Source organism: Solanum lycopersicum, chromosome 9 (genome assembly GCF_036512215.1).
Source record: "Solanum lycopersicum chromosome 9, SLM_r2.1".
Taxonomy (NCBI): Eukaryota; Viridiplantae; Streptophyta; class Magnoliopsida; order Solanales; family Solanaceae; genus Solanum; species Solanum lycopersicum.
Window position 1 is genome coordinate 66287359 of NC_090808.1, and position 18546 is coordinate 66305904.

At 29.4% G+C, this 18546-nt stretch overlaps 1 long non-coding RNA gene across 1 annotated transcript; it reads right to left on the bottom strand.

Moving 5' to 3' along the window:
• Nucleotides 1-10587: 10587 nt before the first annotated feature.
• LOC138338209 (uncharacterized) lies at nucleotides 10588-11182 on the bottom strand. The gene is made up of 2 exons (XR_011211636.1): nucleotides 11055-11182; nucleotides 10588-10857 (listed from the first exon to the last, which is right to left on the bottom strand). It is a non-coding gene; the product is annotated as an uncharacterized lncRNA (long non-coding RNA).
• Between the last annotated feature and the right edge of the window lie 7364 nt (nucleotides 11183-18546).

Genomic DNA, 18546 nt, shown 5'->3' on the forward strand with positions numbered 1-18546 from the left:
TATTGAATCTTAAGGAATTGAAAAACATAATAAAATCAGTTCTGGTGCGTCTTGTAAATGTTTCTTGTTCCATAATTAGTTGGTGGATTTCGTTGACACACACATTGATGGCTTGTCAAGTCACATATGGGTTCTGCTTCTATGCATTTCATAACCTTAGCACAATCGGCATCGCTAGTACATTCTCCTTGCACATGACTTCCTTGTCCTACGAACATAGATAACATTGTTGAACAAGTCAGTGACGTATGCCAGATTTTTCATAAGCAGCATCAACATTTGAAAAAGTGAACAAACAACTGAATTATCATAATTTCCTTGTCCTACCAACATGGACAACATTGTTGAACAAGTTAGTGACGTACACAAGATTTTTCATAAAAAAAACATTAACATTTGAAAAAGTGAACAAATGAAAGATTTGCCATAATTTTCTTGTTCAAGCCTACCAAAATCGATGACCTTGTCGAACAAGTCAGTGATTTGCACAAGATTTTTTATAAACAACATCAAACATCTAAAAAAATGAACAAACGAAATCTAGTCTAGAGTATAAGTTGCAATAAATAAGAAAATTGCTTACCAAACAACATAAGCAAAACAGAGACCAAGAAAACCTTAAGGAATGTTGCCTTCTCCATTTTCTCTTCCAAATTTTGTGGTGACACAAGAGTAATTAACTATATATGTGATTAGTATGATTGATTTTAATTGTCAATCTTAGCAATGTATTTATAGGTGAACAAAGGCATCTGGTTGAGGGAGAAATTGTAAAAATATTAAATAAGCTAAATTTGGTAAATAAGCTAAATTTGAATTTGACCAAATCAAATATTATTTATGCCTTCTAGCTAATTAAGGAAATTATATTAAAGCTTGAGTAAGGTAACACAATCTTACTTGCAGGACTACTAAGGAAAGTAAGTAACTTAATTTCCTTTTGATGTTTGACAAGTAATTTAAAATTAATGCAAATAAACTTTAAAAAAAAAACTCAAAATAGGCTCGTATATTTGGGTTAATACTCAAGTCAGTATTGAATTTTCACATAGAGCAGTAATAATCCCTCATATTTGCAATGTTGGTACATTTTTGATCCACCAAAAAACTTTATTTATTTTTTATGTTGATTTTGTCCACAATTTTATGTAGAGCCGTCAAAATGGGCTTAGCCCAAGGGGCCTACCCAACCCAAGCCGTTATTGGGGTAGGGTTAGAATAGGATTTTTTAAGCCCATTTAAATCTGGGGCTTATAAGCCCGATCCATATAAGCCTTTGGCCCTTGAGGTTTGATCGGGGCCAGACGGGATCGAGTTGGTCCATGGGTTAAAACTATTTATTTAAGGGTAAGTTACAACGATCTCTCTAGTGTATGAGCTAATTACTTAAAAAGACACGCTATGTTGTAATATTACAAATTTTATCAGATTTTGGTACATTCAGATACATGTATCTCGGAATACATACACTTAAATTAGGTTAATTTGCTTTAGATCACTCTATCTCTGTGAATTCAGACATATTTAATATACATAGATAAATCTTGCACCCTTGCCTCCCTTTTATCTCACCCGCCACTCTTTTATCTCATTTGCGTAGTTGGATGCATCACACTAAATACATATATCTAGTGTCTTAGATACATGCGATTGTTATTGAAACAAACACCATTATTTGTCTTATTTAATTTGAAATCTTCTCATCTTTTTATTGTTATAATATTTTAAGTTTGGAAGGAAAGAAAAAAGGGCTAGCCCGCCCAAGCCTACGACCCTTCTAGGTTTGGGTTGGGTTGGGTTAGGCAATTTCAAGACCTTCCAAATGAAGGATCGCCCAACCCTAATCCCTCTGATTCCCTGGCGCAGAAGGCTTGGCCCAGGTAGAGCTATAAAATGTTATATCATCTTTTTATATATTTAATATAAATAATAAATCCATATGACAGCGGGTGATGAGAAGAGCACCTTGTTTTGTTTGGTAGAAATACTATTGCGGCTAAACTTAGAATACTTTTATATATGACGTTGCAAGAAAAGAAAATTTTGTACTAATACACGTGAAAACCACTTGATGAACCGCTTAATTTTAGCTGCAATTATATTTCTACTAAACAAAACAAGTTATTAATCTTTTCATGTCTCTCACATTGAGTTATTATTTTCAATAAATATATGAAAAGACCATAGAACGTTCTACACATAAATTGTGGATAAAATGAATACTGAAAAAATATAATTTATGGAAAGACCGAAAGTGAACAAATATTACAAACATGAGAGATTATTACTGCTTCATGTGAAAACTCAAGTAATTTTAACTCTTAGCCAAAGATAATTTTTTTTAAAAACGAGACTTTCATAACTGTATAAGACATGCTATTACAAAAAAAACAGATATATTTTCATATTTACCAAACATAGCACTCAAAATGATTTCTTCCAACTATCGTATGACATAAGGGCAAAAAGATCTTCTTTCTCCCTACCTTTTAGTTTTGTGTATGGAATAGATCAACAGGTCTGAATTAACTTTAAAAAATACAAAAGAGAAAAGACATAAAGTGACACATTAAGTTATTTTGAATTTTTAAAAAGACATCTTAACTATACCCCCTTAAACAATTCCAATAATATATTACTACATCATTTTTCAATCAATACCAGATTTTAAATAGCAAGATTAAGGTAACACTATCTTTTCTTGCACGACTACTTAGGAAAGTGAGTAACTTAACTTCAGTTTGATGTTTGACAAGTAATTTAAAGTCAATGAAAACAAATTCGAAAAAACTCAAAATAATCTTTTATCTTTGGGATAATACTCAAGTCATTCTTGAGTTTTCACATGAAGCAGTAATAGTCCTTCATGTTTGCAATATTGATGCACTTTTGATCTTCCTGCAAATTTTGTCTATTTTTTAATGTTAATTTTATTCATAATTTTGTGTATGGGATGTTCAATCGTCTTTTTATATATTTGATAGAAAAAATAAAGCAATGTGATAGAAGGTGTGAAGAAGAGCATATTGTTTTGTTCGGTATAAATACTATTGCAGATAAGAACACTTTGACATATGATGTTGTAAGAAAAGAAAAAAGTATACTATTACACGTGCAAACGACGTGATGACCTCTCGATTTTAGATGCAATAATATTTTTACCAAACAAAATAAGGTGTTCATCTTTTCACCTTCTCTCACATGGAGTTATTATTTTTACAAAGTATATGAAAAGACGATTGAACATTTCATACATAAATTGTTATCGAAATCCATGTTGAAAAATAGGCAAAAGTTTGCGGGAGGACCAAAAGTGAACTAAAAACATGAGGGACTATTCCAAGAGGCAGACCCACCTTTGATGAAGTGAGTGCACATACACCTGTTAACTTCAGAAAAATTGACGTATATATTATACATGTATATACCTAAATGAAATTAAAATATTTACTTGTGCACACCTAATCACAGAAGTTGATGTGGTGCATCGGTGTGATACTTGACTTTCCGCATTTTCGCTAGCAAGGCTCGTCCTTGGTTCCATTTTGTGTTAAGTATTTTTTTTAATTCTTAATTTTGAGTGTGTATAACTAGACACTTAAACTTATATAAAATTGAGCAAATAGACATATTTTTCCTACATGTCACCCTACATTAAAAGACAAAAACAAAATTAAGAATAAATATAGGAAAGTGACATTGCTCGACATAATACTTAATTAGCATAGCTCTAGAGATGGGTGAAGAACCGGATCAACTTGTTTTGAAAAACATAATCCGCTTGACTTGATTCGATTTAAGTTAAATCTCTGCTCCACCTATCTTAATCCAGTATCGGCTCAGTTGGCTCGATTTAATAAATAATATTCATTTAATAGTTTCAATTATTAAGTATATTAGAAATTCAACTTAAAGTACAATGATTTCATAATTCGGTTTGGATTTATTTTTTATAATAGTAAATATCAACGTCAAATCAAATATAAAAATGTATTCATTAATTCAAGTTAATCTATTTTTCAATTTTACTAAAATCATATCAAAACTTCCCTCAGGTCCATTTAGAAGTTCCTCAAATTATTTGAGATTCTCTAAAACCCATAAATATAATGGGCTTGAAAAAATTCATAAAAAATAAAGTATAAATTTTAGGAATCACATAGTATAAAGAACGAATTATATTCGATATCTAATTATTATTTTTAATTTATAAAATTCCTTAAAATTGTTAACACCCGGATACATCACATTTGATACATTATATAACTAGTTTTTTTTTTTAGATTAAAAAGGAAATTAGATATAAAATGAAACATCATTTCCCAAATCATGCAAATCAAATTGATGTGAATCTTTCATTATAACAGCTTCAAACAATTTACATTTTCTTTCTTCAGATCTCTCCTGAATCGTAACAGGTTAAAAAAAAAAAGTCGTCAATTATATATAGTTATGTATCATATAAAAAAAACTATGAATATGATACACACTAATTTGGTTATAAAACAGTGTTGAAGATAGGGAAACTTACGTAAATATACTATGATAAAAAAATATTTACCATTTATAGCAATAACATTTTTTTTTTCACTTGACCCCTTTTAATTCATTTATAATACAAGTTTAATACATATTACAAAGATAAACTTATTATTCAAACATAATACAAGTTTTAATGATGGATAATACATTTATCACACATTTTAATACACTTATAATACAATGTGACAATTTTTTACCAAACAAACACAATATATTTAAAAAACAATTATAATTCAAATATATTGCATACATATGTCACTTTTAATACATATTACAGATTTATCACAATATTGCTATAAATGATAATAAATAAAAAGTATCGCTAAAATCAGTAATTATTTTTAAAAATGTATTAATTTATATAATTTTTCCTTGAATATATTGAACAATATGTGATACATTATGTTATATACACAACAAAGTTATGTGTCATGTACTAGTTATGAATATGATACAAACTGATTTTGTTATAAAACATAAGTGTTTATGTATAAACAATAATATTGGATAGCGTCTACAAATACATAGCCTTCTAGTTGAATATGGTTACGTGTATGTATTTGATAGTAAAAGATAACAAAATTTGTAAAAGTTGTGTATCTAATACATAACTATGAACATAATATATTGTTATGTATCAAAATTAATATTTCAAAATGATATATTGTACATGATAAAATTGTAATGTATCATTAAGGTGAGAGAAACGAATTATACATTAATTTTAAAAATCAAAATAAACTAGATACATTTAAAGTTCTGCTGAAAGCGACCAAAAAAACCCAACAATTTGATCTTCTAAAAGAAAATAAATAATGACGAAGAAATTCATCCGCACATTGTCCTTTGCTCTACATCAATTATAAAGGTTTTTTTCACTCTCAACCATGGTGTCATCCATGGATTTCGACCCAAAATCCTTACCGAGGCCACCACCAACTATTGATAAAATTTTAATGAATCATATATTGAAATAAAACATTGATTTAAGAAACAAATACAACTAAATACATTAAAAAACTAAAACTAAATGCATCAAAAAAGATAAACAGTAAAAAGACAGGAAAAATATCAACGATCTGATATGCTTAAAATAAATAAAGGGAAAAGGTTCTGATATACCCCTCAACTTTGTCATTTAGAGCTGATATACCCCTCGTTATAAAAGTGACACATATATGCCCTTACCGTTATACAAACGGCTCACATATACCCCGTCGTTACAAAATGGCTCACATATACCCTTTACTTAACGGAAATTAAAAAATTAGTTTTAAATATATATTTGTTACTTCTAATATTTTAAAAAAAATTATTTAGGGGTATATATGATTCTTTTATCAAAGTTCAAGGTATATTTTATTTTTTTCATAAATAAATTATTTTTTTGACTTCTTTTATTATAATTATTTGAGTTTCTTATTCTTATTTTATTTTTTCTTTCATTCCTTCGTTTAAAGAAAAAAATTTAAACTATTTTTTGTGTGTGTATTGTAATTTAATTTCGTATTCGAACAAAAAATTTGGTCACCTATAATAAGTTTTACAAGAATATTAGTGAAACATAAATAAATTTGATTATCAAAATAATAATTATAAATTAGTCATTAAAACAAAAAAAAAGTCAAAAAAATATGTTTGACAAGGATTAAATTTACTCATATGGGATTATATTTTTTAGAAAAAAATAATAAAAATTTAGATTAAAATTATTTTTTTTTCATTTTCGTTAGAGGAAAAGGGTATATGTGTGCCATTTATTTACAAGTAGGGGTATATATAAGCCACTTTTATAACGAGGGGTATATCAGCTCTAAATGACAAAGTTGAGGGGTATATCAGACCCTTTTTCCATAAATAAGTGATAAAAGAAATTCTTCTACACTTTCTCTTTTGCTTTATGTTAATTTTCATATTTTTTTTCACTTTCAACAATGACGTCACCCATGAATCTCGACTCTAAGCCCTTAACGGAGAGACCGACAACTCAACCTCCCTCCCCTTCCCCCCCCCCCCCCCCCCCCCCTTGGGCATTTTTTCCACAAATTGATTTTGAAGTTGAAAATGCATCTTTTTTCGGCTAAATTTATACATGAAAAACCTTTAAAAAATAGAAATTGATACATTATCTAGTGAAAAGAAAAATTGGATGAAGAAGAACTACTTCTTCAATAACTTGCAATCGATAAATCGAAAATAAAAAATTAAAACTCAAAAATAAAGTGATGGAGATAATTGATGATATCATGGAGTAATTTTTGACATAGAAAAGAAAAAAATATATATTGGACATCAAGTCAAAACGAGTAAACTAAATATAAATAATCTCTCTTTAAAGGAGTGCGGAGCCTAAAGGGCAAAAACTGTTAATAAAAAATTCAAAACGGTATATGAATTTTTTTAAAAAATCAAAACGGCAAAATCGCTCACGAAGTAGCGATTTTGTCCGCTAGAAAAAGCAAAATCCTGCTAAGCAGTTGTTTGTAAAATTTTTGTTTTTTTTTAAATTTTTTTTTAAACAAATCCCTGCCAAGGCTTCGTTTTTCAAAATTAATTTTTTAATTATTTTTTTAATAAATCGCTGCAAAGGCAAAAATTTTACGTAAAATTTTTTATTATTATTTTTTGCTTTTTAAAAAAAATTACAAACAAATGGCAACGATTTTGAATTAAAAATATGATTTTTTTTTACAACACAGATATGATGCTTAAAATTGTTGCCTTTGCAGCGATTTGATTTAAAAAAAAATTTAATTATTTTTTTTGCTTTTCTTTTTTTAAAAATATAATCAAATCGCTGCCTTGAATTAAAAATATGAATTTAATTCAAAATCGCAGCCTTGGCAGCGATTTAATTTTTTTAAAAAAAAGCAAAAAAATATTTAAAAAAAATTAACGTTAAATTGCTACCTTTGAAGCGATTTATTAAAAAATAATTAAAAAAATTAATTTTGAAGGCAGCGATTTGTTTTATTTTTTTTTTAAAATGAAATTTTACACTATAGCAGTGATTTTGCTTTTTCCGACGGACAAAATCGCTACTTCGTGAGCGATTTTGCCGTTTTTATTTTTAAAAAAATTCATGTACCATTGTGAAATTTTTATTAACATTTTTCACCCTTTAAGCTCCGAATTCCTCTTTAAAGTCCATTTATGAGTTGCTCAAATTATATGAGATTCTGTAAAATCCTTAAATGTTAGTGGTTCGAAGAAACTTATCAACAATAAAATACATCGCGTATATACAAGTATATGTCATCAAATCAAAAGGAGCAAATTAAACCAAACCATTTTCCAACATCATCAATATGCAAATAATGGATCTTTTATTGATTATTGAACCATATATTACTATGAATAGGAAATACATAAATCATGGTTCATTTTTGCATATAAATTACAAAAAACATAATAAATCAATTTTGGTGAATGTTGTGAATGATTTTTCTTCCATAACTAGATGGTGGAGCTTGACAGGTGCATATATGATGTGTCAAATCACATACGGGATGTTTATCTATGCATTTTGTATGTGAACAATCAGAATCCTTCATGCATCCAAACGCATCGCTTCCTTGTCCTATCAACATTGATATCGTTCAAAAAGTCAGTAAATGTACACAAATTTTTTCATAAGAAATAATCAACATTTGATATGTGCTTAACACATAAAGAAAGTCTTATAACTTAATATCATTTTCATAAATTAAAAAGGACACATAAATTGTTATAAACTTGTCTAGAGTAAAAGTTGCTAGATTAAAAAAGATTGCTTACCCAACAAAATAAGCAAAAAAGAGACCAAAAAAATCTTAAGAAACGTTGCCTTCTCCATTTCAGGTTTTGTGATAGCACAATGAGTAATTAACTATATGTAATTGTTATTGATGTTATATATTTGTCACTCTTAACAATGTATTTATAGGCAAACAAAGTCTTTTGATTGATGAAAAAATAGTAAAATATTAAATTCGAATCTGACAGATTCAAATATATTTTATGTATTTTCCATAATTAAGTTAACTAATTAAAGAAATTGTATCAAAATATTAAGGTAACACAATCTTTGTTTCCCAAAAAAAAAAAAGAAGGTAACACAATCTTTTTTTACAGAATTAATTAGGAAAGTGAGTTATTTAATTTCCTTTTGATGTTTGATAGGTAATCTAAAATCAAAGTCCGTAGCAAAAAAACTCATAAAAAAAGGGAGAGTTTCACACCAAATAACCATATAAGACATAATATTATCAAATACGTGCTCCGTTTTGATAATATTTGTCCATATATATATATATATATATATATATATATATATATATATATATATATATATATATATATATATATATGTCCAACAATATTGTTCTGTTTATGAAATCCTAGGGACAAAGTATATACATTTTTTTAAAGTACAATGATTTTCATAATGTTATTTGAATTTATTTTTATAATAGTAAATATCAAAGTCAAACCAATTTTTGAAAAGTTAGAGAATAAGAATGTACCCTCACTTATAGTTTTGTAATACCGTCTCCTTGAGAAAACTTCTAAAAAAAAGTCAAACAAAATATAAAAATATATTCATCAATTCAAGTTAATCTAGTTTTCAATTTTATTAAAATCAAATCGAAACTTCCCTCATGTCCATTTAGGAGTTCTTCAAATTATTTGAGATTCTCTAAAACCCATAAACATAGTGGGTGTGAATAAATTCATAAAAAATAATGTATAAATTTTAGGAATCTCATGGGATAAAGAACAAATTACATTCGATATCTATATTTTTGCAATTTATAAAATTCTTTAAAATTGCTGACATCTGAATACGTCACATTTGATACATTTTACAATTATTTTTTTGATATTAAAAAAAGAAATTAGATATAAAATGAAATGTTAGTTTCCCAAATCATGCAAATCAAACTGATGTGAATCTTTCTCAAATTATAACAGCTTCAAACAATTTAATTTTTTTCTTCTCTCAAATCTTTCCCTCCGAACAGCGGATTTCCTCTTTCTATTAAGAAATTCTAAAGAAAAAGATCATAACAGATTCAACAAAAATTCGTCAACTACATATAGTTATGTATCATACCAAAAAAACTATGAATATGATATACACTAATTTGGCTATAAAACAGTATTGCAGATATTGAACAACATGTGATACATTATGTTATATGCACAACAAAGTTATGTGTCATATATTAGTTATGAATATGATACAAACTGATTTTGTTATAAAACATTAGTGTTTATATATAAACAATAATATTTGATAGCATTTACAAGTACATAACCTTCTAGTTGAATAAGGCTAGTTGTATGTATCTAGTAGTAAAAGATAATAAAATTTGTAAAAGTTGTGTATCTAATACATAACCATGAACATAATATATTATCATGTATCAAAACTAATATTTGAAAACGATATATTGTACATGATAAAATTATAATGTATCATAAAGGTGAAACGAACGAATTATACATTAATTTAAGAATCAAAATCAACTAGATATATTGAAAGATTTGTTGATAGCAACAAAAAAATCAACAATGTGATCTGCTAAAACAATATTGATAATGGCGAAGAAATCCATCCACACTTTGTCCTTTGCTCTATATCAACTATTGTAGATTTTTTTCACTCTCAACAGTGATGTCATCCATGGATCTCGATCCAAAATCCTTACTGAAACCACCACCAACTCTTGATAAAATTTTAATGTACCATAATGTTGAAACAAAGCTAATATACATTAATCTAAAAAATAAACACAACTAGATACATTAAAAAAACTGAAACTATATGTATGGAAAAAAGATAAACAATAAAAAGTCAGAAGTAAAATCAACAATTGATCTACTAAAAACAAAAAAATGAGAAAGAAATTCTTCTACACTTTCTCTTTTGCTCTATATCAATTCCAGTAGTGTTTTTTTTTCACTTTCAACAATGATGTCACCCATAAATCTCGATTCAAAGTCCTTAACGGAGACACTAAAAACTCGACCTCAACCAAACCATTTCCAACATCATCAATATGCAAATAATGGATCTTTATTGATTATTGAACCGCATATAAATATGAAAAGGAAATACATCAATCATGGTTCATTTTTGCATATGAATTACAAAAAACATAATAAATCAATTTTGGTGAATCTCGTGAATGATTTTTCTTCCATAACTAGATGGTGGAGCTTGACAGGTGCATATATGATGTGTCAAATCACATACGGGATGTTTATCTATGCATTTCGTATGTGAACAATCAGAATCCTTCATGCATCCAAACGCATCGCTTCCTTGTCCTACCAACATTAATATCGTTCAAACAAGTCAGTAAACATATACAAATTTTTTCATAAAAAATAATCAACATTTCATATGCGATAACATATAAAGAAAGTCATATAACTTAATATCATTTTCATATTATAAAAAGGACACATAAATTGTTATAAACTTGTCTAGAGTAAAAGTTGCTAGATTAAAAAAGATTGCTTACCCAACAAAATAAGCAAAAAAGAGACCAAAAAAATCTTAAGAAATGTTGCCTTCTCCATTTTCTCTTTCAGGTTTTGTGATAGCACAATGAGTAATTAAGTATATGTAATTGTTTTTATTGATTTTATATATTTGTCACTCTTAACAATGTATTTATAGGCAAACAAAGTCTTTTGGTTGATGAAAAAATAGTAAAATATTAAATTCGGATCTGACAGGTTCAAATATATTTTATGTATTTTCCTTAATTAGTGTAGCTAATTAAAGAAATTTTTAAAATATTAAGGGAACACAATCTTTGTTTACCAAAAAAAAAAAAGGTAACACAATCTCTTTTACAAGATTAATTTGGAAAGTGAGTCATTTAATTTCCTTTTGATGTTTGACAAGTAATCTAAAATCAAGTCTGTTGCAAATAAACTCATTAAAAAAAAAGGAGAGTTCCACACCAAATAACTATATAAGACGTAATATTATCAAATATGAGCTCCGTCTAATAATATTTATCCATTATATTAAAAATATATGTTCAAGAATATTGTCCTCTTTATGAAATTCATGGATAAAGTATAGTCATTTTTTTAAAGACATTGTATATTTGTATTTATTATATTCAAAGGGTGTATAGTAAAATCATCCTTCTATTTAGAGTTTTAAGGGGTGTGTCAAGTCAATAGTGAGCAATTATCATTGGACAAGAGTAGAGCCGTCAATATGGGCTAGGCCCGTTGGGCCAACCTAGCCTAACCCGGGATTTAATAGGACTGGGCTAAGATATTTGTAGCCCATTTAGGAAAAGGGTTTTTTAGCACGGCCTGAATAAGTCTGCTCATTTGGGGGGCTTGAGAAATATCGGTAGGGTCGACCCGTGGGCCAATAAAAATTAATTAAAAAATATAATATAATATTAAAATTTAAAAATAGAGAGACTCCAAAATCAAAACAATTAGGTTAATATTTCTATTTAGATATTTATACTTTTAGTTGAAAAAAATTAATAAATATCAAAGAAAATGCACAAGTACCCCTAGATTATGACCAAAATCTCAGAGACACACCTTAACTAAACTAAGTTCCTATTACCCCTGAACTTTTTTTCTTTTATAATTTTATACACTTTTTGTCTTATGTAGCACTCTATGTGACTCCACGCAATTGAGGCGCGTCGGAGATATTTGGCGTAAGCCAAAGAGATACACAAAATTTTAAAAAAATAAGTTTAAGGGGGTAATACGACCTTAGTAAGGTGTGTTTTCGGGATTTTGGTCATAGTCTAGGGGGTACTTGTGCATTTTTCCTAAATATTATAAATATAATTTTATTTGTGAATTTGATTAACAAGTAGTGACATTAATGTCTCATTTTTTTCTATTAAGATTAAGACGTCTGAATTTGAATACGCATTTAAATATTAAGATGTGCATTAAGATTTAGATGTGTAAATCTGAATAAACATCTAAATATTAATGTCACGACCCAAAAATGGGTGTGATGGCACTCGTCTTATCCCACCAAGACAAGTCAGCCTAAAACCAAATATCTAACAAAGTGCGGAAGTAAATGACAATCCAACAACAATTCCTATTATGAAACCAAGTTATATTAATCCAATCCCCAAAATCAGGTTGTCACGTGCACAAGTCTCTAATGTAAATATTAGAATTGAAATAAAATAGAAGTCTAAATGAAGTTGTCTTTCAAGTAAAAACAAAGTCATAAACTGGAGTAGGAAAGTTCGCTGAGATGACAAGCAGCTACCTCACAATCCTCCACAAGATGCCTCGGAAACGAAAAGAATGACAAGTATCACGATGATCCAGGCTCGTATCCTACAAAAATTTGTAGAAGCAAGGGGTGAGTACCAAACCACGCGGTACCCAACAAGCAAACCTCTAAACACAAGTTAAGTGAACAAAATACGGGCACTCCTTACACCATATCTAAACCTCCACGATACAGTCTAATAGGTTACAGTTTACCAAACACACAACTCAATAACCACACTCTATCAGTTTACACATTCTCAATAACAACTCAATATTCAACAGTCACAATGCCATGAGATGCAATGTCAAATATAGTGATGCATGTCTTCCCTAACGATACACACCCGCTGTCTCTCAGTCCGGGACCCATGGGGGACATATCTGTCCATGCATCTGTCGCGGCGCACGACACGACCCTCGATAAGTAGTAACCTTCGTGGCGCGCGATACGTCCCTCGAAATATAATATACGTCGCGGCGCGCGATACGACCCTCGAAAATAGTACACCATCCTCTTACCACAACAATGTCTCAGATACAATGCAAATGACATGCTCAAATGAAAAGGGAGGAGATAACCATTTGATAACCAAACACAATTTACAACAAGAAATACAACACCAACAAATAAACAACAAGTCTCCAAATCATTCTCAACATCACACAAGGATATACACGAATTTCGTACGCTTAACAAGAGTTTAGAAATCCACTTGCCTTAACCACTCGAATAATCACTCTGGGACTTGAGCCTTCCCTTTCCGTTTTGCTTCCAACTCAAAGCAATCTATTCACATTAATAATCACAATAAAATTTCGGAAATAACAAAACTCATGTTACTATAGGTCTAACCTAAACCCAAAAACTCACTCAAATCTATAATCAAATTCCTAATATTGATGTCAACTAGCTAGATGTCAACTTTCATATTTATTCAAGTTTCAAGCTTCGGTAAGTCTTCATTCATTAACCTAATATTAATAATATTCATAAAATACAATACACATAATATTCAACTACTCATTTCAATAAAACAAAACTTGAATTATAATGTTATAATTATAAGAAGAATCCGATAAAAAAAATGATTAACTACCACTTTATAATATATTTTATGCAAATAAACCAATTTCCCTTTCTTCTGTATTCCCATTCCAATTCAATTTTATTTATTTTCTTCCAGGAACCACACTAAACAAACCATTAATTTCCATTCATGTTATAATATTTATGACAATTGTTTTGTCTTTTCCTTCTTTTGTTTTTCTTTGTTTAGCAATACATACTAATTGTCTATTATAAAACCAATCAACTAATCACAATTAAATCACTAAATAACAACTAACAAATTAATTTCAATATTATCACAATTTCCAACAATTCACGTGATTTATCATTCCATATTTAAGGTTCAACTTGGCAATCACTACTTATTATTATAAACATATATAAGTACCTATATAATATTGCTATATACATACATAAATTTTCTCTGCCAAAAGCTTATTCCAAATCTCCAAACCCCAAATTCAATTCTAATATAATATTAATATATATATGTATATATGTGCACAACAATTAATGATTATATGCAAATCAATTAATGTTGTAGTCATATGAGAAATTAGAAAAGCTTCAGTTGAATTTTTTTTTCTTACGAGAAGTCGTGGAGCAGTTCGTCCCCTTCTTCTCTGTTCACGCCGCAAGCAGGTTAGTTTTCTACTCCTCTTCCTTTTCTTTTCTAAATTAATTAAGTACTAAAAGTGATAGGTTTTACCCACATATTTAATTAAATATAGTCTAAATGGTATAGAGTCTTAAATAAATTATCACTTTAGCCCATAAACTATCGATTAATTAACTCAAGTTAAGCAAATATTCAAAATTTCCAAAAATGACCTTCCGGGTCATTACTTATTAATTCAAATATATTCATTAACTTATGAAAGTAAAAGATGTATATTAAGTTAATATGAATAAAGGAAATTAATATGGCAAGCATGTAATTAAATATTAATTAAGTAAGAAAATAACTTTTATAAGTTGTTGTGATTTATCTGAATTAAGATAGGAGTCTTATTTTTTAGTATGAATGATGTTAAAGGTGTGCTACAGATCTGATTTATTCAGATATATCCAGACCCATTAAGAGACTTATAAGAAAATAAAACAAACGAACTTAACGAACTGAATCTGAATAATTAAGATTCAGTTCTTAAAAACAAACACACTTAATGAGGCAAATCTGAATGATTAAGATTCAAACCCCATTAAGTGCAAACAAATGAGGCCTAACATAATATAATATTGTTTTGTCGATATATATGATAATATTTTTAAATCATAATTTATAATTTAATTTAATAATTATAAAAAAAATATTAGAAGTAGGCTGGCCCGGCAAGCCTGTAGCCCACGTACTTGTGGGTTGGGCCGACCATTTTCTGGCCCACACAAAAAATGGGCTAGCCCGGCCTGGCCTATAAAATGTCAAAGCCTGTATGGGTTAACCTGGATGGTGTGGGCTAGCCCATATTGACAACTCTAGACAAAAGGAGTATATAAGTATATTTTCATATTTACCAAGTTATTAAAGCGGGTCTCTATTTCTTTCTTCTCTAGAGATGGCAATAGGGTTGTGCGGGGTAGAGTTCTTTTTAATATTTACTTTTTTTAGTTAAGTTTGATACTAAAAAGAAATTCATTCTTTCATTAAATTGTATCAATTCAATAGAATAGTAACTTAAAAATTTATTTATTAGAGTTCAATTGGAAAACATTTAAGAAAACTGTATTATTTTTTACTAAACCATTTTCATTATTATCTTGAATATTTTATTAGCTTTAAAGAAATTATCTTGGTAGATAATGTTCTATCAATTTTTTTAACAAGTAAAAAATTAAAATTAAATTTGAACCCACATAAATAATATATACCCGCAACCAGCCCTGCACCGTATTAATCTTTAAAAATTTACTTGGACCTAACCCAAATCCCACCCGCCCGCACAACCTTAAATGAACTCCGCCCGCATAGCCTTAAACTCATCCCCGCCTACATACGTCTCATTCCATTGCCATTCCTACTCATCTCACTCCAATGTGGTGGGCATCCTCGTTAATCTCCCCATTACTGTATATGATGAATTCAAGATACTTGAAACTGCTCTTTCTAGATATAATTAAAGATGAATCTATTTTAGATCAAGTGTCACGAGACCACTCGTATGGAAAAAGTTATTAAACATGTATATATAATTCAAAGGCAAAATATATATATATATATATATATATATATATATATATATATGCTTGACAGTTGACATAATGATTAACGAGCACAGCAGCCAAAGACGGCAAAAAGATATTATTTGATGAATTACATAAATCATGAGTTTTTTAGTAATTATATGATGCGTTAACTTTTATACATATCAAAAAGTGTTCCAATATTACTTTTAATGAGCTTATTTTAAATTTGAAAAAATGAAAATCCATCCAATTGAGTGATAGTAATCTATATGTATGCGACTTGTATGTATGTATATTGTGTTCTATTTTTTGTATTATGTTATAATATTATATATTAAAATGTAACACCGATTATGAAAACTTTCATGTACACCGCTAAATATAATGTAACAAGGAATTACATATTTCAACTAAATATTCTTACACTACTCGTATATAATTAAACTTGTCAGCAAACTAGTTGAGATTGACTATTGAAAATGTTGAATGTAAGTAATATACACTATAAGAGCTCACCTCCAATCACAGATACATTTAGAGAGAAACAAGAGAAGGAGAGTTCTTTATTATTGTGAAAAGCTTCAAGAAGAAAAAATACAATGTAACAGTGACTTTCTTTTTTTTTATACCTTGTTTACTTCCTAACTGAATAACAACCTTCTTTCAATTCCTAGCTGCCTCTAACTAACTATATACACATCATTAAGTAATTCCTATCTCATTATTCCCCCTCAAGCTTGTAGGTGCAAAGACATTCAACACACCAACCTTGCTTATCAAATATTCATGTTGAGCTCTAGGTAATCCTTTTGTCAATATGTCTGCCAATTGCTCCTTGGAACTTATATATTATGTTCTGATCAGTCCTGCTTGTATCTTTTGTCCAATAAAATGACAATCGATCTCTATGTGCTTGGTTCTCTCGTGAAACACTGGATTGACTGCTATTTGCAAAGCTGCCTTACTATCACTGTTTATACAGCTGGTTGTTCAACTTCATTTCCCAATTCCTTCAACAAATCATCAATCTATACTAGTTCTGAAACTGCATTAGCCATACTCCTTTTCAGCTTCAGCTGAACTTTTGGAAACTACATTTTGCTTCTTAGATTTTTATGACAATAATGTTTCACCATGTTTAATTAGAAACCTGATACTGATCTCCTTGTATTGGGGCATGCTGCCCAATCTGCATCACAGTACACATTCAACTTATTGGACCTTTTGCTGCTCAGTATTATTCCAAGTCCTGGCTCCCTTTTGATGTATTTCATTACCCTCACAGCTGCTTCCCAATGTGATCTCTTGGGTTGGTGTAAAAATTGACTAAAAGTATGAACAGAGTAAGTTATGTCTGGCCTTGTCATAGTCAAATATAACATCTTCCCTATCAACCTGTGATATTGTTCCTTGTCTTCAAACAGCTCATCATCTAATTCTCTAGTTAGACAATCCAACTCTTGGATTGTTAGTTTAATGTTGGCTTCAAGAGGGGTCCAAGCTGGTTTAGCATTTCCTATACCCAAATCTGAAATAATTTTCAAAGCATACTTCCTTTGATTCATCAAAATGTCTTTTGCTAATCTACTGAATTGCATTCCCAAAAAAAAAAAATTCAACTCTCCAAGATCCTTAATCTTAAAATCCTCGTGTAAAATGGCTTTTGTGTGCTCTATAAGTCCCAAATTACATCCTGTCACTAACATATCATCTAAATAGACAAGAATTACTACCATGTCTGATCCTTTCCTTTTAATGAATAAGGAACGATCTAGGCTACTTTGAACAAAATCAGATTCCAATAATGCTTCACTCAACTTCAAGTTCCATTGCCTAGTTGCTTGTTTGAGACCGTAGAGGGATTTGAAAAGTCTGCATACTAGACCAAATTCCCCCTGACTGTCAAAACCCTCTGGCAACTGCATATACACTTCATCATGAAGATCACCTTGTAAGAAAACATTATAGACTTCTAATTGATGAACAAACCAATTCTGTTAAGCAGCTAAAGATAAAAACAGTCCTGACAGTAGCAATTTTAACCACTGGTGAAAAAGTCTCATAGAAATCAAGCCCCTCTTTTTGTGTGTAACCCTTTGCTACCAATCTAGCTTTAAACCTCTCAACATCACCATTAGCCTTCAACTTGACTTTATAAACCTACTTACAACCTAAAGGAACTTTGCCTTTTGGTAGATGAACCAAATCCCATTTATGATTATCTTGTAGAGCTTTTATTTTAGATTGCATGACTTTATGATAGCTTCCTGGTATGTAATTGGTTCAGTAACAACAGAAAAAACATGTAAGTATTGTTGATAAGTTGGGGACAGATTGGTATATGAAATGGAAGCTACAATAGGATACAGAACATGATTTGTTGATGGCTTAGAAACATATTCAGATAGCCATAAAGGTTGTTTAGTAAGCCTGGTGGATCTTCTGAGAGGCATAACAGGAGAAACAATAGGTGA